At 56.8% G+C, this 23,090-nt stretch overlaps 1 protein-coding gene across 12 annotated transcripts in view; it reads right to left on the reverse strand.

Annotated features, from left to right (window-relative positions):
• SRCIN1 (SRC kinase signaling inhibitor 1) overlaps nt 1–23,090 on the reverse strand; it is a 168,849-nt gene that overhangs the window by 108,468 nt on the left and 37,291 nt on the right. Inside the window, exon 1 of one of the 12 annotated variants that reach the window (XM_039516605.1) lies at nt 9,178–9,225. The exons of the other annotated variants lie outside the window; for them this stretch is intronic. The gene's annotated coding sequence lies outside the window, so the exon portion shown is untranslated. Of the gene's footprint in view, nt 1–9,177; nt 9,226–23,090 lie in introns of those variants that run through there. 12 annotated transcript variants of the gene reach the window in all.

Below are 23,090 nucleotides of genomic sequence, written 5' to 3' on the forward strand. Positions count from 1 at the left end.
GAGGATGCGCTCATTGTCTTTATAAATATCTCCTCCTTTGTTTAATCCTACTAAGCTTTTGGCCTCGCTATCTTGTGGCAGTGAGTTCTACAGGCTAATTTTGCATTGTGTACAAAAGTGTTTCCTTTTAAATCTGTTGCCTTCCCATTTCACAGACATTTATCTCCTCCCCCCGCCCTGCTCTGCCTCCTCTCATCTCCAAACGCCAGGGCAAGACAAGATGCCATCTCCCCAGGAAGGCCCGGTGACAATGAAGCAACGACACTGATGAAATCATACCCGCATGCAGAGATGTCAAAGCGCTTTACAAAGAAAGGGGCTTGATCTACCTTTGGGGGAAACTGAGGCACGGAGACCTGCCCAAGGTCATGCAATGAGCCTGTGGAAGTGCTAGGAAGAGAACCCAGGTATCCGGACTCCCAGCTCAGAAGCCAAGCTGCCCCCGCACTGGGAAGAAATCCCCCAGTCAGTGACCACTGTGGTTACCATCTGCCAGATGCTCAACAGCCTACATGCAACGAGTTGATGGGGCTGAGCCCAGTTCCCGGGTGTTTGGCCATTAAAGGTGGCTAGATTAATTGGGCCTCCTCACTGGCAGCTTCAGAAGAGACGCCAAGGACTAAACGGCCATGGATACTGCCCTCTCCTCAGCTGTAGAGGCCGGATCCTTCCTGAGCAGGGGGAGGCACAGCAGGTGGGTGATGTGGGGGCCCCGGTGCTGCCCTGGCTGGATCTGCTCTGTGGTTCGAGGCCTTTGCTCTGCAGCTGGCGCCTCTCAGCAGCACAAAATCCACGTGCAGCTCTTCAGTTTAGAACCCAGCTGGGTGGGGAGAGCGAGCGGGAAGAATTCTCGTCTGATTGTCAAACCCTTCCTGGAATGCAAATCCCCTACAGCCGGCAGCACACAATGACAGCGACTTCCATCTCCCAGGGCGGCACTACCCCCATTCCCAGATGCCGAGGAAGGGGAAGGATTTAACCTACCTCCCCCAGTCACTGGCAAAGCTGGGAAGAGAACCCAAGAGTCCCAGCTGCCAGCCTCCTGCTGTAACCACTACCCCACACTCCCTCCAAGCTGGGCACAGAACCATGACACTCTAGCGGCCAGTCCTCCTGCTGTAGCCACCACACTGCCTCCCCAAGCTGGGGATAGAACCCAGGCATCCTGGCGCCCAGCTCCAAGGCCTAGCTGCCAGGCTAGGCTCTCTCCAAGTGCTGGGTTTCCTGCAATACACAGCTGTGCCCCCTTGACAAACTTGAGCACTGACTAGTCAAGTGCCTTCCCAAGAGGCTTTTCCAACAGGCGGGATTCCCTGCGTCCATGCCCCCAGCCCTGACCGCGCAGAGCGCCCGGTCTGCTTGCTCAGCCTCCGTGGCAGCGAAAAGCATGAAGCCAGCCCTGTCCATCCTAAGCCTGGCATCTCAGCCTTGCCCTGTCTCATCGGCTTAGTGTTTCCACTCGGACTCCTGACAGCTTGCTCCACGTGGGTAGCTACTTCCACCCTCATCTCACAGGTTTGTTCAGGGTCTGCTAGTCTAACGCTCGGCAGGGTGTGCAGGCGTGGGGGTGGGGGACACTTTCGCAGGTTTCCATTGGAAGGGCCCTTCTCCAGTGGGGGTGGGACGCAGAATGGTGCAGGAGCGAACACAGGCCTCTGCGGCAGGCCTTGCTTGCAGGGCAGAGATGGGGACTTTAAGCAGCTTTCGAGTGGCTTGTCTCTCTGGAACATTCAAGGGCCGGGTGTGGTGGTTCGCAGGCTCTGCGGGACGCAGCGTGGCTCTGCTTTGGGCTCGCTGCCCAGCAGACACGGACAACGCCGATCAGCCCGGCCAGGCCCTACGTGGCCCTTTCTCTGGGGTGTCGGATGCACAGCAACGGCGCAGGAGCGGCTTTGGCGCTGTGGCCTGTCCCCTTCCAGGGGGGCTCAGCAAACTGCTCTGCCCAGCCTCCGTCATCCCTTCCTGGCAGGAGACATGGAATCTCCGCCAGGTTGTGCCTTCGAGAGATGGGGATCCAAAAAGCTGGATTTCGCCCTCAGTGGGAATCAATGGATGCTCGGGATCAACTTCCCGCCTTCCCAGCCCAGTCGCCCCTGCTCTGGCCTACAGTTGAGGCTCGAGAAAACTCAGCACACATGCTGCCCTATGCAAGCACAACCTTGTTTCCAAAGAGGGTGGAGAGCTAGGTGGAGCAGTGAGCCTCCATTGCCCCGTCTTCTTGCTGGAGGAGGGAGGGATTCGGAGATTGGCGCTTTCTCCCCTCCGCTTGGGGCACTTGCCAGCTTTCCCCATCACCCCCTGGTGTCCCTTATTTCCAGGCCCAGGCTCAGGCCTCGTAGCACCAGGAATGCAGATTGCTGGCGCTACAGACAGGGCCGGCTCCACCGTTTTTGCCGCCCCAAGCAGCAGGGGGGGAAAAAAAATGGCGCATTCGGCGGCACTTCGGGGGCAGCTCTACCACCGCCGCTTCATTCTTCGGCGGCAATTCAGCGGCGGGTCCTTCCCTCCGAGAGGGACCGAGGGACCTGCTGCCGAATTGCCGCCGAAGACCTGGACATGCCGCCCCTTTCCGTTGGCTGCCCCAAGCACCTGCTTGTGGCACTGGTGCCTGGAGCCGGCCCTCGCTCCAAGCCGTGACTGGGAAACACAAGCAACCCACTAGCCAAACTGTGACAGGAGGTTCTGACGAAGTGAGGGGGGGTTTCTTGGGTTTTCCTTGTTTTTTCCAGTGTTTGCAGAGGGGGTGGGACTCAGTGTCCCCGGGTGTTACTGGTTTGATGAGGTGGTGGGAGAGGGAGTTTGTTGTTACAGAGGACCTACAACAGAACTTGGACCCCAGCTAATGGCCTGGAGAATGGAGACCCCAGCGACTGGTGACCTGGTGACCCGGAGGCCCAGCTCGGGAGTCACGGACGGTTCTGGCCAGTGGGAGGACAACGCGCTGCGAAGAGAGGACCCCGGTGACCTGACCAGACGGTTCCAGCCAGAGGGGGCCAGAGGACAGAAGAGAGGCGAGCAGGCCCAGGCGACCCTGTTTACTTGGTGTGACGATGCGGTTCTGGCGGGACCCAACTGAGGTGCCAATTCAGGACAAATTGCTTAAACAGGGCAGTTACGGCCCAAGGCTGGGGTTTTTCCACCTCTAAGGCAAACCAAACCAGCCAGCCAAAGAGGACTTTGGTCTCACCCCACTGGCTAACCACAGGTCACACAAGCAATTCCCTTAAACACTCCAGCTTCCCAGTATCCCCACCAGTGCCACTCGTCATGGGGATGAACGGTTATGAAAACCAACACCCCAATAAAAGAAAAAAGGTTCTCTCGATCCCAAAGACTCAAAGTCAATATACACATCAGATCTTACCCACAAATCACGCTGTTGCCAATCCTTTAGAATCTAAAATCTAAAGGTTTATTCATAAAAGGAAAAAGACAGAGACGAGAGCTAGGATTGGTTAAATGGAATCAATTCCATCCAGTGATGGCAAAGTTCTGAGTTCAGGCTTGTAGCTGCCCCCACACATGCAGAAGAAGGGGAGGCGGTGCAGAACCCAGCCAATCAGAAGAGGGCTTATTGAGCCAGCCAATAAGGAGAAGGCTTAGTGGAGCAGCCAATCAGGGCCAGGCTGGCCCCTATAAGAAGGGCTGCTGAGCAGAGCAGGGCAGTCTCTCTCTGGAGGCCTAGGGAGGGGGACTGGCTACCTGCCTGGTGGGAGGGTTGAGCGAGGCAGCACCATGGACAGAGCAGAGCAGAGCAGAGCAGAGCAGGGGAGAGGGAGCTCAGACTCAGGCCCTGATACAAGGGTGCAGAAGGTGCTGGGGCTCTGAGGAAGTGGCCCCGGGGAAACAGATGGAGGAGTAGGAGGAGGGACAGTATGTGGCTGCTGGCTATAGGGTCCCTGGGCTGGGACCCAGAGTAGCGAGTGGGCCTGGGTCCTGTCCCTGCCTTTGCCCCCACCTGCCTCTGAGGGGAGTGTTGGGTGCCCCGGCAAGGGGGAAAGAAGTGAGTGGGGCACAATTGGAGGGCTGTGTCCAGAAGAGGAGGCTGTGGTCCGGGGAGTGACGTGGGTCCTAGAGGTGGAGGCGAGAGTGACGATGGGCGACACCACTAGATGAAGGTGCTCTGGAGAAATGAGAGCTAGTTCCCAGGATGGCCAGCAGGAGGCATCACAGTGGTGAGTCCTGCCCCGTTACAGACCCCCTGACCAGACCCCTGGACAAAGTCCTTTTGCAACTACTTTACAAATCAGAGCATTTTAGGGGTGGACGCCTGGCCCCACCGAGGTCAGAGGAAGCTTTGTTGTCCGTTGCGGATTGACAGGGTACCTTCAGTAATACACAAGTCCCATAAAGTGCTCCCTATGGAACTCCATCACCCTCACCATTCCCACCAGTTTGGATCTGGTCCATGCCATCTCTACCGAAACCTGGGCTGGATCCAGCTAGGGTTCGAGCTTCCTTTCAGAAGCCAGGCAGGGAACGCTGGTGGCCCCTCTGATCCACCTGTAAAATGGTCTGATGCTAAATGCTCTGGGGGAGTTGAAAGGCCTGAGTCACCCCAGTCAATCCCCTGGGAAAGGTCTGTTTGTCTAGTTATTATCCATTTTTTCATCAGCTCATCTTTAAAACACAGGCTTTGAGGGGGGAAGGGCTGGTCCATGCAGGGGCACTGCCAACATTAGGGGGTTGGGGACCTGCAGTAATCTGGGTTTCTATGGTGCCCTTCATCTCATGATCTCTAAGAGAAGGACAAGCTTCTATAAATGAGGTCGGTATTATCCCCTTCCTAGCAGTGGGGAAACTGAGGCACAGAGCAGTAAGTGACTTGGCTGAAGTGGCAAAGCGAGTCAGTGGCAGAGGTGAGACCAGAATGCCAGTTTCCTGGATCCCATTCTCTGATCGAGCTGCTAACCCCCACGGCTGCTCTCTAACAGCCCTGCCTCTCCCGAGGCGGATCTGGAATGCTTTAAAAAAAAATGAAGGGAAATTTACTGAGAGTCCCTGCAGGGGAATGAGGAGCCCAGAACAGCCACACTAAACTCCACAAGGGCTGCTGATTGCAAGCAAATCCGGACTGGCTGTGGCTGAGCGGGAACTGAGGCATCCGGATTGCTGCTGGGAACTCAGCCGGATCAGCCCCCTCAAAGAGCTGACGGGATGCGCCGTATCTTGCCACAGCAGGGCAGGGCCTTGCATTGCTCTGCATCCAGCCTGGTTAGCAGAGGCTGCCGGGCGGGTGAGAAAAAGACAAGAGGGATCAAAAGAGAAGAGATGACAGAGCAGGGGAGGGAGGGGGCTGGAGAGGATGCACACAGAGATGGAAAATCAATTCCCGACAGGGCCATTCCTTCCCCTAAGGACACTCTGACCGAGTGGAGTCACTAACTGGAGCCAGGCCGCTGTCCCTGTTCCAGTGCAAAGAAACATGGGAACAACCAGGGGCTGGCTGCCTCTGTCCCAGATGCCAGCGGTGCTGGGACACGCCACAGACTCACAAGCACTTCTCGCCAACCTCCAGCTGGCCACAGGGGAGAGGGGGCAGCTCAGGACTCCCATCCAGGAGCTGGGCCCCATTGGGTCTGCGCACACAAAGGCACCCCTGCCCCAGAGAGCTCCGAGTCGAAGCTGGGGACACAATGCAACGGGAATAGACAGGCCAAGCAGGGAGGAGTCAGCAGTCACCGGCCCCCTCCGGAGCGAAGGGAAGGTGTCACAGCACAGCGGAGCTTGATGCCTTTACAAGAAGGCATTTGGATCTAGCTAAGACCTTGGAAATCCCTCGTTCCCATGAGGACCTCTCAAGCATTCCTGGAGTTTAGCCTCATAGCGTTGCTGGCAGGTGTTATGCCCATTTCACAGTGGGAGAACAGAGGCCCAGGGTAGATGAAGTGATTTGCCCGAGGTCACAGGGCGAGGCAGTGAATTGATCCCAAGTTCCTGGCGAGGGCCCTGCCCCCACGACCATCCTCTGCCCGTGCTGGCGTGATCTTCCCGAGCACGAATGGGAGGCCGGCAGACAAGCAAGGGCGTGAGGCGGCAATCGCATGGCAAGAAATGAAATGTGAAGAGCAGGGCAGGGTGAGGCGAGCAGTTCACATCAAGACAGGAAGCCAGCACTTGCAGGGCACGGGCGCCTGGAGATGTCTCCTCCATGGCATGGCGGGTTTCCCCCCTCCGATGGGGAAGGTGGTTTTCCGCACCGGGTTAGGAGCGTTTCTTTTTTGTCCAAATGCACTTGGTGCAAATTTTTCAGGCCAGCTAATCATGTCCCCTAATCCACAGCCGTCAGCACAGTCACGCTAAGCACTCGCTTGCTGACAGCCGCCTGGCAGCAGCTTGACGAGGGGGCTTTGACTGCACAGCTGCACTTCATCAAAAGCAAATGCATCTGCAAGCAAGAACCAGCCAATCTACATACCCAGAGAGAGCTTAGGGCCAACCCAGCCAGCTACTGTATTGCACTAGAGCCAGCCCTCTGGGTCTCAAGCTGAGCAAGGGGCGGGGGGGGCTTGTGCTAAGGCACTGAATGAGGACACGGGAGATTTGGGTTCAGTTTCATGGCTCTGCCAGACACTTCCCCTATGACCTTGGGCAAGTGACATTGGGGAAGGTTTGCAAGAGATCTCCGCTCCCAGGGAAGTGCCAAAATAAGCGGGCAGGTTTGCAAGAGCTCGGCACATCAGGAGCGGAGGAGCCCTTCTGACAACCTGACGAGCAGCGTCGTGGTTTAGGTGCCCAGATGGGAGCTGAGCTCTTCTGAGTATCTGGGCTCAAGGGTGGGTGCTGCTGTCTGAGCACTTGGAGATGCAGCCTGGGGCTCCTCTGACAACCTGGCCACTTCTCTCTGACCGCCCAGCTCCCCAGTGAGGATCAGGAGCTTTCCTTCCTCCCACCCTTTCTCTAGGGAGACCGTTTGCTCCTTGGGGCAGGGACCGTCTCTTACGAGGTGTCTATGCAGCACCCTGCACAATGGGGCCCTGATCTCAGTTCAGCTCTCCTAGGCCCTACCATAATACAGATAATGAGATGAGGAAGCAGCATCGCTCAGTGGCTAGGGCACGGGGCTTGGAGACAGGAGACTGGGAGAGCTCTGCTACTGCCTCGCTACATGACCTTGGGAAGTCACTTCACTGCTGGGTACCTCAGTTTCTCCATCAGTAAAATGGGGACGGGTGATGCTGAGTGGAGCGAGGGCAGGAGAGGCCTGGTTTTAGCTGGGGAATGAGCTCGGCACTGGTACAGAGAGGAGTGGGCAGAACTGGCTCTGGTTTATAGGCGGGAGCTGGCAGGTTGGGGTGGCTTTGCTGCCTACTTGCTGTTATACTGGGATGATTTAGTTGGGGATTGGTCCTGCTTGGACTAGATGACTTCCTGAGATCCCTACCAACCCTGATAGTCTGATACCGCCTGCCTCTGGCAAGTGCCAATGAAATACTTGGCGGGTGGGTTTGATGGGAAAGACGTGGTCTGATCCATCTTAAACCCCATCTCAGCTATGGGGCACTGCAGCGTGTGTTTCAGATGGTCTAGGGGAAGGGCCCACTCCTGTCCCTTCCATCTGTAAAGGGCACTTTTACATCAGGACACATTCTCCACCCTCTGCCCCTGCTGGCATGATCTTCCCAAGCACGAATGGGAGAAGCAGGCAAGCGGGTGATGGAGGCCGGCAATCGCACAGTAAGAAATTCAATGTGAAAGGCAGGGCATGGTGAGCTGGAGAAGGGGCTTAACGTCAAGGCAGGAAGCCAGCGCTCACAGGGAGGCGAGTCTAAATGGTGGTGGAGATAGCGCTGGGGAACCATGGAGGCGATGGTCTCCCCCCGCCCCCTCCAGACATATACCCGCTTCAGGAACGCCTTGCAGCCACGCTTCTCCCCCTCATGTCCCTGTGGTGCAACCCCGATGCCTCAACGCCGCCTTGCCATGCAACTCCATGACCCATTGCAGCGGCCACCAAAAGTGGTGACCCCTCCTGGGCCCATCTGACCCCCTTCACCGAGAGCGATCCGTGATGGAACCGGTGGGAATTTTCCCCCTGGGTGCAGACATCGCTTGCTATCCATTCTGCACAGCAGCCAGCTGTCTGGAGCAGCCAGCAAGCCTGAAGAACTGCTCTGAGATCAATGCACTCTCTCCCGCGCGCGCTCAGATGCTAGGGAAAAGCCTGTCCCGGTGGCATGTAGCCCTTGAGATCGCAAAGGGCTCCTAGGAACAACACTGCTACCAAAGCAGATCTTGTCCCTCCTTATATCTGCCATCCCTGATGAGCAGCCCTTAACGCGAGGGGACAACGGCCCCTTCCAGCCTTTAATAACCCTTGCTGCAGGGGACAGCAGAGGGGAAGGTGCATGATTAGAAGCTAAAACCAAACCGAATCCACCTGGCTCTGGACCCGTGTCCTTCCCCCGAGCTGCAATTAGAAGCTGTCCAGCCAGCTAGAGTTAGCCAAGCAAAAGAAGGACAAAGGCAACTGCGCCTGCTCCCCCTTACTCGCCTAACAGCCTGACCTTCAGCCGTAGGACAGAGCCAACCCCATTTGGAATCGCACGTGGCACGATCTTTGCTGCTATCTACTCGCTCTGAGCTCACCTTGAGCTGTCAGTTTCACCTGGGCGCTTCCGGGGGTCCCCTCCCCCACAGCTGAGCCTTCCCCAGCACTTCCTCCGCCCCCACCCCCATGAAATGTAACTTTGCTGCAGGCCGAGGAAAGGTTCAAAACCAGGGAGCGTTTAGTCTTGAGAAAAGCCGACGGAGGGGGGCCGCGATGCCATCCTGCCGCTGTGTCAAGGGCTGGGGACTGCGCTCGGTTGTTCTCCATGTCCACTACACAAACCTCAGCGACGCTGCGGAGGAAGCGCCGTGGGGATGCGAACCACGGGTGCATGGGGCTGAAGAGAAACCAGGGGACGGCTCCCAGGCAAGACCCCAAACTCCGTGAGACAAACACACACATGCCTTTCGTCGCATATGTTCAAACCAAATTAAATGATGGTTTTACTAATCGCCTGGCATTTAAAGCAACACGCCATCTCTGTCAAGTTAAATCTAAGGAGACATCTCGAGGTCCATTAGCCGTTTATGTTAATTAACGACAGGAGCGGTTCATTATTAAGCATGTATTCATGGGAAGCGACCAGCGAGGTGGGCTGTCACAAACCGGATTACATGGGCACTGACCTCGAGCAAGTGCATGCCCGGGAATCGGGCGGCGTTTAACCACGCGGCGATTGTCACGTTCAATCGACATCCGATCCTTGGAGAAAGCCGGGTGGGAGGGCGCGAGCCGGCCTTCCTCGCCGGTCAATGCAGGACGGAGCCAGTGCAGAAGCCAGGCTCCAGCTGGCCTCCAGTCCCCTTTCCCGTCGCTGAGCTAGAGAGGGGGGATCTGCCAGGCTGGCCCGGGTGTTTGTGAGGTTGTCTCCATGGCTGCCGGTTGCTGCCCCACTTTCCCTGCCAGCGTCCATGGCATGTTTCCGGCTCCCGGCCAGCCCTTCTGCTCACATCCTCTCCCTGCCCAGGAACTTTTCCCCTCTGCCCCGTTAGATTCCCCTGCTGCGTCTCTCTTTCTCCCGGTCCTTTCAAAGCTCCCTCTGTTTCTTTGGGTATTTTTTTTGTCCTTCTCAAATGTCAGTGTGTTCCGTCGAAGGAGTCACACGGGCTGGGTGCCAGGCGTCCGTGCACACCCATGCCCTGGCCTCCCGCTGCCTGCGTGCCCACAGCCTCACCACCCCCTGGCCAACAGCGGGGAGCTGTGTGTGCTAGGAACGGGAGCGCGGCTACCCAGGCGGAGCTGATTGCATTCAAGGCAGGCTCTGTGCTCTTAAAGACACAGTCCCCGCAGGCCTGCAGAACCCTCCTCTCCAGCTGAGCTCCAGCTTGGCCCCTTGGGAGAAAGGCCTGGGGAGGGGCATATGGGGCTGTGGGGAGAAGTGCCCTGTTCTCCTGCTTTGTCACAGCCGTGCAAAGCTCCTCTCTCTCCCTCCCTCACAAGCTTGGCGTGGGCAGGCCCAGCCTGAAACCCCTGCTCCAAACACCCCTGGCCTTTGGGGGTCATGCCGGCCTCCGCGGCATGACCCCCTCCCAGGCTGAAACAATTCACTGCAGAGATCAGGGCCAAGATGCTGCATGTGAGCCCTGGGGCCTTAGTCTCAAGAGGTTGCGGTGCTGGGGGAGCTCCCATTGCTAGGTGCCGCTGGCCCTCCATGAGTCTGCAGCTGCGCTCGCTGTCGCAGGCGGAGTCTTGCCATGCGTGTGCTGGAGGCAGCAGAAGGGATAATCCTACCCCCAGGCTCACGGCAACCTGATGGGCTTCCTCCGCGGCCTGCCTCCGGCCCCCACCAACACCCCGAGGGAAGTGAACAACAATACTTTGCACACAGCAGATCCCAGCTGAAATCTCAAAGCGCTTCCCAAATATTAATCCTCAGGTCACTCTGGGGTGGGGGGGATTATTCCCATTGTCCAGATGGGAAAACTGAGGCATTGAGAAAGTGACTTGGCCAAGGTTACACAGTAGGTCAGTGGCAGAGCAGGGAACAGAAACCCTGGAGTCCTGCCTTCTAGTCAGTGCCGTATTCACTCAAACTTGTTGCCTCCCCTGTACAAACTAACTATCCCGCCCTCTCACACTGAGTCAATTCACATCCTACCACACCAGGATTTTTCTCTCTATTGACATTACAGGAATGTCCAGAGGCGCGAGCTGTGCTCAGCATCCCATTGTGCTAGGGGCTGTACAAACACACAAGAAATGGTCCCTGTCCCACAGACCTTACAGTCTAACCAGACACAACCCCAGGGTGAGAGAAAGGAAGGATCATTATCCCCATTTTACAGTTGGGGAAACTGAGGCACAGAGATTCAGTGACTCGCCCTGGGGGCAAAGGCCGGCATTGAACCTCCATTTCCCAAGGACCAGTCCAGCCCCATAACCACAAGACCATTTTTCCCCTTGAGAGCCCTTTTCCCCCAAAGCAAAGCAAGCCCGGTCCAATTCTCTTACACTATGGCTCTGTCCTGCGCAGGAGAGCCAGACTGGCTACAGCCACCCCCCCATGCCAGTTCCCTGATACACCCCTCAACAAACCAGTGTCCCTATTCTCCCCATCCCCCAACTAACAGGGCTACTTTTCCCAGGGCCGCCATCTCTCCCTTTCCAGACAGGCCTGTTAAGTGACAAGTGGCCCCTTTCTGCAGGTCAGGCCACGTGCCTCTGCGTTAGTTCCTGCACTTTCGGCTGTATCTGCTGGGTGGCAGCCGGAGAACGCTGAGCCCCCACCCAAGGGCATTGCAGGTGCCCAGCCCCTGTCATCATAGTAAGTCCCCAAACTGCGGTTGCAACCCTTTGTGGCCACTGCGGGTCCCCGGCGCTTTTGGGCACAGTTAGCCTGGCCGAATCCCAGCTCAGATCACGGCGTTCTGCCTCACTAACCCTCTCCCTCCCCGTAGTTTCAGCTCAGTGCAGTATCTTCCTTCATTTACTGCCCTGAAGTGCGTTCCCCTGGGGTGTTAATCAGCTGCTGTGCTCCACACCCCAGGCGGCTGCATGTCAGCGGCAGGTGAACTAGGCCAGGTCTGACAAGATGGAAGACCCAGGAGCTGGGACTCCTGGGTTCTGCTCCCAGCGAGCGCTGCTCCTCACTTGCAGTGATTCAAAGGCCTCTCGGGGCATTTCCCCCCTCTGCGACCTGGGGGTAACGCTCAGAGGCCCGTTGGGGGACTCAGTGAATTTACCTTTGTGACGTGCTCCAAGGAGCACCAAGCCTGTGGTCTCACTCAGCCCTCCCACCAAGCAGGCCCAACTCCCGGGGCTGAAACTGGTCCGAAGGTTATCAGAGTGCCAAGTCCCGAGGCCCTTATTAGGGACGTCTACATGGCAAGCAGCAGCGAGCCCCAGAGCCCAGGTCCACAGACTTGGGTCTGCTCTGCAGCCGGGCGGGCTGGGGCTCTGTAGCCGAGGGAGCGGGGTGGGCTTCACAGTCTGAGCTCCAGTCCCAGACGCCACATCTACGGGGCTTTTCTTTGCGTCGCATTGCAGGCCTCTGAGCTCCGGTCTGTGGAGCCGGCTCTGAGACCTGCTGCTGCAGGCTGTAGACAGGCCCGCTGAGTCTCTGAATGAGGCCTGGTCCCCAGGGAGGTTCTGCCGGAGTAAAGGCAGCAGGATCGGCGCTCTGACCCCCAAACCACTCTGGGATCCTCGTGGGGCCACCGCGCATTATCAAGCTGTTCTCACATGTCATTCTGTGGGCTCTGCAGATAAACAGAGGGAGGCCAAGCACGCGGGTGGGGATGGAGTGACAGGCAGGCAACGCCACCTGCTTGTTGGCTCTGCCGTCCGTTCAGCAGATGCCTCGGTGCCAAGGACAGACGGCGGAGGGCATCGCCCTTCATCGGCGTGCCCACAGGCCCAGGGCTCTGCGGGGAACTTCTTGTTCTGGAGTGGCCTCAACTCACAGATGGGTGGAGTGCGCACCACAGATATGGGCACGGCCAGGACGGCCCCCGGGGTTACAGCCAGGGCCAGCGACCCCCAGGCTGCTCTAGCTAGCTGTGTCCTGCACCGGAGTCTGGCAAACCAGCATACAACGTCCTTTTCTGAGCCACTGACACGGGGCACCAGCGTGCGACGCGCCCTCTCCTGCGTCTGCTGACGCGGAGGGGAGAGACGCCAAGGCAGGGGCAGTCCAGTGCGTGGCTCAGACTGAACCTTTGAAAGGCTGATGCTCCAGCCTCCACCTCCGCACAGCCAGAGTCGGTGTCTCCATCTGAGCTCTCTCCCTGGGGAAGCAAGGAAGGAACTGGTGCTCCGGGGCCAATAGGGTCCCAGGCTCCTGGACTGGGAGGGGTCCCAGGAACCAGTGTAGTCAGCTGGACAGGTCTTATCCTGAGTCCGGTGACCCATCCTGGCTCACCCAGGAGAAGCACATTCAGTCTCTCCAGGCCAGGTCGGCTGGACCTGGGGGGCTTCTGAGGTTAGTGTGGGGGAGAGAACCAGGGGAATGAGGATCCTGGAGGAGCCAAAGCAAACTGCTGGTTCCCCAGGCCCCACTTGCCCAACACAGGCCACTCACCCCTTTTCCTGCCACCCTGCAAATGCCACATCCAAGCAGAGCGGACGGGTCCGAGCAGCGCTGTGCTGAGGAGTGGGGCCGGCCAGGGCAGGGCAGACTGCTGCCCAGAGCCAGTGCCAGTTCCCTTTGCCAAGCCGGGCAACGGGGCCAGGGAGAAGGGGGCTGAACCGCCGGATCATGCCCGACACATCTGGAAACGGAGGAGGTGCAGCAGCAGGCCTGGGAGAGCTGTGAGCACCAGGCAGCAATGCCAGGCTAGCGTCCCTGGCATGGAGTCCAGAGCCCAACTGCAGGCGGGCGAGTGGGCTCTCAGCCTGAGCCAGGCTCTGCTCCCATTGGCACTGCCAAGCTCCTCCACATACCGAGGGCATCCCCTGCCCCAAGGGAGGGGGAGAGGGAATGACTCTCCCGCCCCTTGTGAATCCTGTGAACTCCACGACTTGCCTGCTCCTCCTCCCCCACCACAGGAATGCTCTGCCCCCACCATGTGCCCCGTCCTCCCCCTGAGGGTGTGTCCCCCCCCACCAGGCCTCCCTGCCTCCCCCCACAGGTTCACAACCCTGCCACTGAGGGGCTCTCCCCATTCAACCGGGATAAAACAGACTCCAAACGAAGCCCCAGATCTGAATGGCCACAAGCTTTGGGAGCATTTGAATTGGATATAACTCAGCAGCCTGGCCCCAGCTCTGCCTGAACCGGGAGGGCATCCAGCCCATCCAACCCCACCCTCCACTGCCCATCGCAACCCCCGGTGCTTCAGGCCATTCTACTTGTGGGCACAGGCCCCCTTGCCTGGGAGGGGGAAACCCGCCCAGGGAGCAGAGCTGGCTGGGGAGTTTCAGGAGAAGTAGATCTCTAGGGCTGGGGGCTGGGGTGCCCGGGCAGGACCGTAGCTGCTCCCAGGGGGCGAGACGCTTGTTCGACTAATCCCCGTCTCGCATTCAGGCCTGTCAGCACCAAGGGTCCCAAAGCGCTTTGCAAACCAGGCACAGAAGCATCTCGTCACCTGCCACAGAAGCGCAGTCAAGGGGCAGCATGCGGCAGGTGTCTAACAGGGCCCGGCGATGCCAGACAAGGCTTTAGGCCAGCGAGTGCAGGATGCAGCATCGGCTCCACACGGCAGGTGAATTCCAAGCAGGCGGAGCAGGAGGGACCTGCTGGAATTCACCCAGGAGGCCAGGGCTGAAGCCATTCCCGCGGGATGTCTGAACGGCTGGCGGCGCTCCGGACGCTGGTATCATGCCTCTTCTGGAAGATGCCAGCTCCAGCAACGCAGCGGCCCTCCCCGGGGCTGAGCGCCCATCCAGGGGGGAAAAGCATCTCTTACTAAATCACCAGCCCCACTCCTGGCAGCAGCCCAGGGACGTGGCAGGCCTGACCTTGTGTAGTCCATGGGGTCTGACGAGATCACTGCAGGAGGGTCTCTCTACACCAGTGTCTCCTCCCCTTCTCCCTGGATCGCCTGGGAAATCTCCACCCCCCTCCCCCGTAGCAGCGGGGGGGGGGGGGAGCTGCTCGGTGATGTTAATTGAATTAAAATAATAATTATTAATAAAATCCAGCCAAAGACCCGAGCAGCAGCAGCAGCAGCAGCAGCAGCAGTGACTCCAGCAGAGCACAGAAGCCACATGCCCACGGTCACACACACACTTCACACAGGCCAGGCGAAGGAACAGACAAGAGTTGAATTACGACCTGCTGAAAGGATCAAATTGCCAGATGAAAACAAAGCGGCCTCAACATCTCTCTAAAAACCAGTTTGCGCAGATTTAAAACCCGCCGAAGGGCCCTTTGCGGATCAGCTAGCCGGGAGCCGATTAAGCAGCCTTTGTTCAGACAGCGCTCACCTGCTCGGAGGCGGCCTTTTAACTGGACTGCTGCGGTGGTACGGTTCTGCTTCCCTTACCATGTCCGCCTCTCATTTCCCTGTCCGGGCCCTTCCCAGGGGGAAGCGGGAGGCTGCCAGTTCAGTGCCGAGCGTGGCACGGTTTGCACACTCCCTGGTTTGCACACTCCCTGGGTGCACTGAAAGACAATCCACGGCAGAGAAATCCACAGATAACAGGCTTATGATTCTGCGGCCACTTCTCCTGCCTCTCTCCTGCCACTGACACCTCCCTCTCACTCTCCCTGGCATGTTCTTAGCCATCTTCCCCTTTCCCCCAACCCGATAACCTCTGTCTTCTCTTTCCCACCCCTTCCCCTCTTCCCTCGGTGTCTGCACCCGGCGGGCGGTGGAAGCAGAGAGGCATGCTGCTGAGGCTGGAAATCTATCCCTGTGTTTCTAGGACTGGGCAGAGGTCTGGCAAACCAGCCCCTTTCCCCTAACCTCCCCCCCCCCAGCTTTCTGATTAAGGGCAAAGCCTGAGACAATCGGCGGAGTTAAAACGACCTCCAAAAGAAGCCTGGCTCTCTTTGCACCCGGGGGGCGTGCGGCCGAGCAGCGTGCAGAGGTGCTGTTTGCAGAACTTGCTCTGTAAGGATCAGGCACGCTCATCTCAGGGGAAAAGCAAGGCCACGTTGGGAGAAGTTAGATCCTGGCCCTGTATCCTGAATCCGATCCTACAACTCTGCTCTTAGGCTAGATTGTCACCTAGATAACCCAGTGCTGAGATGAGTGAGTTGCGCTTTATAGCAGAGAGCCTTTCCGCCGGAGACCTCGAGGTGATCTGCAAGTTAGGAGGCTCAAATAGGAGAAGCTATTTGCCCGAGACCAACCAGCGTCTCAGTGGGAATAGAACCCAGGAGTCCTGACTCCAAGCCCTCACCTTCTCTCAGTGCTAGAACATGCTGAACTCAGCGGCGTTTGAAATCAGTGACCCTCGTGTGGGAATCGTGTAGCCACCAGTGGCGGTGCTCGCTGAACGCTCGTTAGACTGGAAGCTCTCTGGGGCAGGGATGTCTCATTCTTTGTACAGCACCTAGCACAAGCGGGCCCTGTTCTCTGCTGGTCCCCAACCAAATACCATAATGACCAGGATAAATAGCACTAAGAGAGCATCTGCATCGCGCCTGCCATACAAGTGCTCCACACACGGGCCTCACACGACCGCTCCTGCTTCCATCCGGGCAATGTCCTGAGCCGTGCTGCCGGGCAGGAGACTATTAAACTCCGCAAGCAGCGGGGACTCGTGCTGAGCGAGGGGGGAAGGGAAAAGGAAGGGGGAATCCCGCCTTCTAGAGATGAACGGTGCCAGGGGTAGAACTGAACAGCTCGAAGGCTTTGAACTGCAATCGTGGTTTCACTGCCAGGGGACTCAAACCAGCCCGGGGATGAGGCATTGTTGGCACAGACAATGGCAGCTGTTCTAATATCCGCTGACCCCCATTTCAGTGCAGGTTCTGGCTTAGCCGAGGACTCCATGGGACACGGGCAGTTTCCCCTTCTCCTTGGCGCGGCAGCGCGATCATGTGGCGGGGGTGCTGGGCTGGGAATCCAGGCCGTTGGGTTCCCTTCCCAGCTGGCCTTATTACGTGTACTGAGCAAGTCGTTTTCCCTCCCCCCTTGGTCTCTCTCGTCTCTTAAGGGCCAGGCCTGACTCTTGCAATGCATTTGTACAGTGACTATTATGGGCTGTATTTCGGAAGTGCCCAGAGGGCCTGGTAGAGATCAGGGCCTCAGCACGAACGCATAGGAAGAGACAGTCCCTGCCCTGACGAGCTTACAGATGAAGCAGCCCACCTTCCAGCCCACTAGACTAACGAGCGGGGAGCCGTCAGGGCATCACACTGCAGAGCTGAGGCTCCGTTCCTGAGACTCCACACCGCAGCTAGGGTTCCTAGGTGCTACCGTAAAGGATCTACGCCACCATGTGCCAGCAATGCCCCTCTGCCATGTGCATTGGCCAAACCAGACAGTCTCTACACAAAAGAATACATGGACACAAATCAGACATCAAGAATTATAACATTCAAAAACCAGTCGGAGAACACTTCATCCTCTCTGGTCACTCAGTAACAGACCTCGAAGCGGCAATTCTTCAGCAAAACAACTTCAAAACCAGACTCCAACGAGAAACTGCAGAACTGGAATTAATTTGCAAACTGGACACCATCAAATTAGGCCTGAATAAAGACTGAGAGTGGATGGGTCACTATAAAAACTAATTTCCCCCTACTGTTACTCACACCTTCTTGTCAACTGTTTGAAATGGGCCACCCTGATTACCACTACAAAAGTGATTTCCCTCCTGTTGATAATAGCTCACTTCCACTTTAATTGAATTGTCTCGTTAGAACTGACCCCCCACTTGGTAAGGCAACTCCCATCACGTGAAGTCTGCAGCAGTGCTGGGAACTGAATGCAGGTCTCCCAGATCCACCCTGGCCCCCTAACCACTGAACTAAGCTTTCAGCCTGACTGGCAGCTCTGATGTTACCCTGTAGTTACCCACAGAGCAGGTACAACACAGGCAGCAGCAGGGCTGGCTTCCGCCTGCCAACATGCCTCCGTCCTGAGCACCTTTAGGTGGTGAGGAGTCATTTCAGCCTCCATGGCTCAGTCAGTCCATGCCCTCTCCAGGGTCGCTGCCAGCCAGAGTGGGTGACAAACTGCCCTGAGAACTTCCAACTTCTTGCCTTAGAGATCCCTGAGAACAGCTGACAAAGCTACCCTAGAACACAATGGGAACTCCCCGCAAGCGACCCATTGCAGGCGCTTGTTGGCTGGGTAGCCATCTAGACAAGGAACACAGCTATGGTATCGCTTGTATTCTAGTCATGCTTACAGATGTCAACCGTGATCAGGCTGCTGGCACTAACCCTGCTTAACTCCATGTGCGGACACGCTTAGTCTGGGTGTCCTGTTCCAGTTTAGCTTAACTCGCCTTCCCATCAGACGGGGAACAGGCCCCCAGAGATCTAGTGGGACCTGCCCAAGGACATACAGGGCATTGGTGGCAGAATCAGGAAATGAACGCAGATCTCCTGAGCCCACATGCCGCACCGTAACCACACAACCGCCCAGTCTCTCTGCCTTGGCACCCACCCCGGCTCTGCCCACCTCGCTAGCATGGCTATGCCGACGGGTGGGGGGCAGCGAGGGGGAGGGGCTGCTGTGAGGGGGCACATCTTTCCAGCTCCCAGAGGGATGGCAAAGCCACCGCTTCCTGCAAACCTGCTATGGAGCTGGCAGCGAGGTAAGGAGAAAACATCCTGCCAAGATGCTAGATGCTTGGGATCGAGCTGAAGCAAGACCCGCTGCATGAACCTGGCAACCAAGCATGCCCAGGGGCCATTAAAGAACATCCGAGATGAGGCAGTCAGTGGGGTGGAAAGAGGCGAGAAACAGACCGTCTTCCGTGCACACAACAAGCCTGTTTTTCGGTGACGTTCTGCCCTAGCAGGGACATGGTCAGCCTGGGAGATAAGCCATGTGCAAACAAGGTGGCCTCCTGGGAGAGGCCGGTAAAAAGCAGCAGACCCATCAGAGTTTCCTCTCTGCATTTGCACTTGCATTACCAGACACGGCTTTGCTCTCAGCCGCAGTCCAAAGGGCTTGTTCCAGACGGCAGTGGAATCTAAATGCCCTGCATATCTGGGGCGCAAGGGAGAACGGTGTGCAGTACCTTTTGCTTTGCTCGTGGGGAAAGGGGAGCCATTATTGGTAACTGGATGGTGTTAGCTGGTCAGGATCAGCTGGTCTGCGGCTTCCTTTGGATGCTGCAGAAACAAGTCCACCCCCCTCTGCTCAACTCTCCGGCTTGGGCCACCTCTCGCAGTGTTGGCAGGTAGGAGTAACGCTACCTTTCCTGGCAGTGTAGGCTAGAGGACGGGGCTCCCGCCTGGGGGGAACTCAGGACCCCGGCTTGCTGCCTGACCTTGGGAAAGTCACTTCGTCTCGCTCTGTTTCCTTTCCCTTTGTCTGTTTCAACTGTGAGCCCTTCAGCACAAGGGCTGGTTCTCACCACGTGTCCGCACAGCCCCTCGCGCAAAGAGGCTGCAGTCGGAGTTGGGCCTCTGGGTACCACTGCAATATAAAGGCCACCTCCTTATATTTCTTCGGCATCTCTTGTCCTGTCCTTGTACACTCTTCAAGGCAAGAGACGTGCCTTTGTTTGTGATCACACAGCGCCTACCACTGGGCTCTGCCCAGATTTGCAGGTGCTTCGCGCCACTCAGGATACACAGCAGATAGGCTGATGTATGTTGGTGTGTATGAGGCACCAAGAACACCCTGCATGTTACCGAAACTAGAGTCAGGGACCCTCTTCCCCCACAATGAAGTGCAGCTACCTCTGGGGTAGAACACAACTGCCATTCAGCAGTGCACAGCAACGGTCGGTTAATAGCTCCAGCAGCGGAGAATAACCCCCAGATCCCACTGAAACTGCCGAGGAAGTTTAGGGAGGCAGAAAAGAATTAGCCGAGAGTGCTGGAGTCAACCCCCTTACTCTCGGGAAACGAGCCCAAGGAGGTTCTGGGCTCATGTATCGAATGCAGAACGCTCCGGGGAGCTGATTCTCAGCATCCCTGGTGGAAGGGAAAGGGGTGGGCTGGAATCCATTTCCCTGGAGCAGGGCCTGGTGCTCAAAGCATCAGTGCCCTGGTGACCACACGACACCAACAAGTGGCCTTTCACGTCTCACACCCATGCAGCTGAGCCACCAACTGGCCTGAGAAAGGCTTTTTCCTTTATCAGCGTCCCCTGGGAATGGCAAGATGAGAGCTGAGCTCCCCAGGACAGCCAGGAGCAGGAAATGAGACAGGTGGTATCTCACTGGGAAAGGCGCTGTCTCTTCGCTGTGCTTTAAATTCCCCTCCTGGTGCTCAGGCTTGGGTGAAGCTCGAAAACCCCATTAATATCAATTACCGGACCACGCACAGCAACATCTTCATGCGAGTTCTGCCTCCAGACTGCAGAGGCAGGACATTCCCCCGCAGACCCAAAGGGACTGTGATTGCTCCGGCTTGTCTTGAAAGAGAACAAAGAGATTCCCGGTTGAGAACTAGCCTTCCCTCGAGCCTGGCTGGCCAAAAGAGGGGACTCCAGGTGAGGTAAGAGGTCTGCCTGTGCTAAGAGCATCTATTAGGAAAGGGATGTGCCTAGAATACAGATTTCAGCCCCAGTTCTGGGCTGGGGTGCAGTCCCTGTATACCTGTTGCCAAGACCCCCATCTAGGAATTTTCCCACTGCTGGCACAACAGCTGTATACCATCTCTTCCCCTGCAACCAGCGGGGTTGGGTTGTGCCGGGGGTGGAGTGTCTGGACTACCCTGTGCTTTGCCTGCTCTGGTGCTAGCTTTGTAGGGAAATGATGCAGGAAACCTAAGCTGGAGCCGTTCCCAAGGCACCAAACCTCCGGTGCCTCCTCCCCCCGGGGCTGTGCTGCTCAAGAGGTGGAACTCGGTATCAGGGCGTTCAGTTCTGAGCATCCTCAAGGCAGGTTGACGGGAGTGAATTCACTAAAGCAAAACACGTATTGATGGGGCTGAGGGGACTGAATTATGGAGGCAAGACTCAAATGGGTGAAATTCTGGCCCCGCTGATTTCAGTGGGGCTCGGATTTCCCACTGAGGACCCAGTGGTTACCAGTATGTCTTGATTCAACAGCCACGAGGAAGGCAGACATGATGCCTCAAGGGTGTAAAACGGCCGGGGGGCAGCAGTGGGACAGAGGGGGTAAATCCTTAGAACCCGGGGGACCCAGGCTGATCAATTTGCTAATGGCAAGATCAATCCAATCAGGGAACAGCGTAGGGTCAGTGGAAGATGACCCATCACTTGGGACGCATGGAAGATGACTGGCCAAACACCTGAACTGGAACAATCCTGCCTCAGTTGCAAGACGGACTGATGGATCTACGGACAATAAGGCCTTTTGCTTCTCAGATGTCTACAATATTCTGGAACCAGCAGGATTAGCTCCTCTTGGAAACAGTCAGGAAGTGAGACTAAGCCCAATAAAGCCATGAAGCCCCTTTCAATGCTGTATGGCCGAGTGGCTCTCCATCCATAGCCAGGGGTCTATGTCATTTCACATGCTACCGAGATGGCTGAAGGCTGACCGTGCACTTTTGAATCATGAAGAGTCCTTAAAGCTCGGCAGTGCCGTGGAGACGCAATGCCCGCTCTAGAGGCGGCTCGGTGTCTTTGGCAGAGGAAAGGGATCTGTAGGAGAGAGAAATCAAGGCTCCAAACGAGTAGGATGAAGGGAACATCTGCCAAGGTTAGCATTGGCAGGGAGAGCTGGCAGGGCCTGCTGTTGTAGCTGAATTGACAGTCATCAATTGGAGCTGGGACCTGCCAACTGGATACGGGTGGTGGGTGGGGCTGAGCTCATGGAACGATCCAGAGCATATGCTCCAGCTCCCCTCCCCAGGCAGATTGAGAGCCAATACGCTCACCCTCCCCCGCTGCCCCCAAAACATCCCATAGAAAGAAAGGATCCAGCAGCTAAAGATGCCCGGTGAGGCTTGTATCTGCCCTCAGGACTAAGCGAGTGGCCAGGCAGCTCCCAGAGCCTGGGTCGCACGCCCTCTCGGGAGGTGGAGTTTGCTTCTCAAACAGACAGCAGGGAATCCAAAACCAGCCGGGGGATGTAACCTGGGGGAGTCCTCTCCTTAGCAACACAATTCAGGCTGCGCTTGGAGCTGCATCCCGGCCCTGAGCTGCAGAAACCTGCCCTGAGGGCCTGATCTGCCTCCTGCTGAAGCCAATGCAACATTCCCATTGACTTCAATGGTACAAGATCAAGCCTTCTATGACCACCGTCTATCATGCTGACCAATATTGTCCCACTCTTACCTTGTACTCCCCCATTAGACGGTCTTGTCTCTTGACTTACACTTAGATTGTAGAGCGGGGTACCTAACCTATGGCACGGGTGCCGAAGGCGGCACGTGAGCTGATTTTCAGTGGCACTCACACTGCCTGGGTCCTGGCCGCCGGTCCGGGGGGTTCTGCATTTTAATTTAATTTTAAATGAAGCTTCTTAAATATTTTAAACGCCTTATTTACTTTACGTTCCACAATAGTTTAGTTCTATATTATAGACTTATAGAAAGAGACCTTCTAAAAACGTTAAAATGTCTTACTGGCACCCGAAACCTTACATTAGAGTGACTAAATGAAGACTCGGCACAGCCCTTCTGAAAGGCTGCCGACCCCTGTTCTAGAGAGACAAGGTGGGTGAGGTCATCTCTTTTATTGGGCCAACTTCTGTTGGTGAAAGAGACAAGCTTTTGAGAGCCACAGAGCCCTTCAGGTCTGGGAAAGGTTCTCTCTTGCGGAGGGTGTTAACTCCCTATGCTTAACAGTCGCTTCCATCCTGTGTTTAGCTGTGACACTCTGGGTACCTTTCCCAGACCCGAAGGAGAGCTCGGTGCGGTTCGAACGCTTGACTCTCTCACCAATAAAAGGTAGGACCTCCCCCACCTTGTCTCTCTCCTATCCTGGGACCAACACGGCTACACACCACTTAGATGGTAAACGCTTTGGGGTGGGGAGGGGACTGTCTTTCTGTTCTGTATTTGTACAGCACCTAGTGCAATGGGGTTCTGGTTCAGCACTGCAGCTCCCAGGAGTGACAATACAAATAATAATGAATAATAGGTGGCTCACAATCTGTAGAAGTTATGCCACTGACATCAGTGGGGTTCGGACTCTGATTCCCCCCCACACACACACCTGTTCACACACTCCCAAGCTGTACCACTTGGCTGGTGGAACTCACCGTGAAGGAAACACCCTCTTTTGTGGGGGGGGGTGGGGGAGGAGAGGCATTCTTCATTCCGTCCTGGGCTTCTTCCCCTGCATGCACCCCCAGGGCTTCTTAACTGCATCCAGGAGGAACTGCTGCCTGGGAGAATAACCCAGGAGCATTCTGGGTTCACTCATCACTGGGATTCCCTCTTCTTGCTCCGTCACCAGGAGAGGAAAGGTCTCTGCTGGAGTCTTGTAGTTAAGGCACTGAACTGGGACCCAGGGGATCTGGGCTCAATTCCCGTGACTCCCAGCGCGACCTTGGCCAAGTTACTTAATCTCTCTGTGCACATCTGTGAAATGGGGCTATTAATCCT

The sequence above is a fragment of the Mauremys reevesii genome, linkage group 27 (assembly GCF_016161935.1).
Source record: "Mauremys reevesii isolate NIE-2019 linkage group 27, ASM1616193v1, whole genome shotgun sequence".
In the NCBI taxonomy this organism is placed as follows: domain Eukaryota; kingdom Metazoa; phylum Chordata; order Testudines; family Geoemydidae; genus Mauremys; species Mauremys reevesii.